The sequence below is a fragment of the Euprymna scolopes genome, chromosome 8 (assembly GCF_053919585.1).
Source record: "Euprymna scolopes isolate OS-2025 chromosome 8, ASM5391958v1, whole genome shotgun sequence".
NCBI classification, from domain to species: domain Eukaryota; kingdom Metazoa; phylum Mollusca; class Cephalopoda; order Sepiida; family Sepiolidae; genus Euprymna; species Euprymna scolopes.
The window spans coordinates 49833352-49835901 of record NC_136489.1 but is presented as its reverse complement, the minus strand read 5'-3'; the positions used below and the strand labels follow the sequence as shown (position 1 = coordinate 49835901).

The 2550-nt window shown below is 42.2% G+C and overlaps 1 pseudogene; it reads right to left on the bottom strand.

Annotated features, from left to right (window-relative positions):
* Positions 1–249: 249 nt before the first annotated feature.
* Positions 250–376, bottom strand: LOC145284200 (U2 spliceosomal RNA; annotated as a pseudogene).
* Positions 377–2550: the final 2174 nt, after the last annotated feature.

Genomic DNA, 2550 nt, shown 5'->3' with positions numbered 1-2550 from the left:
TAGTCGCGTGCTCTCGTGTAATAAATGAATGCGTGAATGTAGGATTAGCATGAAATTCTTAGATAAACTAAAATGACCGAAAAATGGCCTAAAATTACTTAAATAAATAAAAAGTAAATGACTTAGAATGACTTTAATGAACTTAAGGATGAATTGAAGACCTTAAGAATGACTTGAATGCTTAAAATATAATTGGAATTGAATGATCTTGAGAATGAATTGAATGGCTTTGAGACTGACTGGTTGTAAAGTGGGTGATCATTTTACATTAAATTAATACAGAAAAGTGTTCCCTCACTTTATATCACAATAAGTACAGCATGTAGTAAGAACATATACTACACTTTGATCTTGGCCAAAAGGCCAAGAAAGGGGTATTTATTTGCTCCTCCACCGAGCAAATTAGACACAAGGCCGATTTTTAATGTGAGGAGTGAAGGGGAAATGGGGACCAACTCTCCGGGGAGTAGGGGAGCTGGATAGTGAAAATTAGTACGAAGGGTTGCCCCTACATTGACCAAGGTCTTATCTGTGGGGTTGCCGCTACATATGGTCTTTGCTTACAGTATCTGCCGGAATAGATACTTCACTTTTATCTTGGCCAAAAAGCCAAGAAAACGGTATTTATTTGCTCCCCCACCGAGCAAATTAGGCACAAGGCCGATTTTTAATGTGAGGAGTGAATGGGAAATGGGGACCTACTCTCCGGGGAGTAGAGGAGCTGGATAGTGACAATTGGTATGAAGGGTCGCCTCTACACTGATCAAGGTCTTATATGTGGGGTTGCCCCATCATACGGTCTTTGCTTGCAGTATCTGCCGGAAGAGATACTACACTTTTATCTTGGGCAAAAAGCCAAGAAAAGCTTAAAAAATTAAGAACAGCATCTTTTTTTTTTACATTTTCACTTCAAACAAAGCATATTGTCACTTTCTTGTAGGGGGCTACTATCAGGGACATGGGCATCAGGGGTACTGTATAGGGAGTTGGGCAGCAAGATGTCGGTTCACGTTGCACTTGAACTTCTGCATGTCAGTACAGTTAGGGAAGCAGGGACCCGCCAGGGAATTCCAAAGTTTAGCTGTCCTGGGGAAGAAACTACTGGAGTAGAAGGCTCTCTTGCATCTAGGGATCTCTACTGTGAAGGGGTGGGATTTAGCTGCTTGTCGGGTTTGTCGGGGGTACTTACGTCGAGGGGGCACACGTGCTTGCAGTTCGTCAGAGCATTCACCGTTAAAGTACTTGTAGAAAAGACAAAGGCATTAAACATTTCGTCGATGTAACAGGGGCTGAAGTTTAGTTCAGGACCTATAAGATTGACGACTCTTTTGAACCTTGTCTAGGAGCGAGAGACTAATGGTAGATGCACCAGCCCAAATATGACAACAATACTCTATATATGGGCGAATAGTGGCCTTATAGAGGTACAGGATACTTTCGGGCGTTAGTATCTTTCTAGCACGGTAGAGAGAACCTAATTTCTTCACAGCGGTCCTGGTGATCCTCTCGATGTAATTGTTCCAACTCATGTTTTCTGAGAGCGTTCGGCCAAGGAGTTTAAAGGATGTACGTTCAGATAAAGAGTCATTGGCCATTGCTATTGGTGGCAGAGAAGGTTTCTTGTAATTATTGAAGGAAACGAGTTTTGTCTTGACAGAATGGAATGTGACCATCCATTTTTGTCCCCATTCCACTACAGATCGGAGGTCATCCTGTAGTGCTTTTGCCATTTCTTTAGATATGTGTTCATTTGTTTTCCTGTCGTGTCTGTTATAGAGTGTGGTGTCGTCAGCATATATACCCATCTCACAGGCAATTTTGTCAGGGAGGTCATTTATGAATATTAGGAATAACAGAGATCTCAGGATAGATCCCCTGAGGCACTCCCACATTTGTATCGTATTGTTTAGATGTACGACCTTCAAGGACAACCCGGATTTTTCTCTTATCTAAGAAGGATTTAATTGTGTCATGTATTCTTCCAGTGATACCATATGGTCTTATTTTCCTGAGAAGACCTTCATGCCATACTCTGTCAAAAGCCGCTTTGTCTAGTGAATGGTATATAAGTCCTGAGATTACAGTTAGGATGTCTGCTGTTGAACGGGCTTGTCTAAATCCATATTGTTTGTCAGTCAGAAGTTTAGCATCTGTAAGCTTGGTTAATTCTGGTCTCAAATATTTTGGCGAAAAGTGGGAGGAGGCTAATGGGGCGATAATTTACTTGGTCAGTTCTTTCGCCAAAATTCTTGAAAACTGCTACTACAGAAGCAGTTTTCCAGCAGGCAGGAAAGCAATATTCATTAAGGCATTTGTTGTAAAGTTTGGAGAGAACTGGAGCCACTTCGACGGAGCACTTTTTTAATAGCACAGCTGGGATGAGATCAGGTCCACATGCTTTTGCAGTGTCAAGATTTTTTATGATAGCATGCACCTGAGAAGAGGTGATTTTCAGATCGTCCAGTGTGGCATCCGTCCGCAAAGGAAAGTCAGGGAGGGGGTAACTGGCAGGGTCCAGTGTGGAGTTGGATGCAAACCGACTGGCAAGCA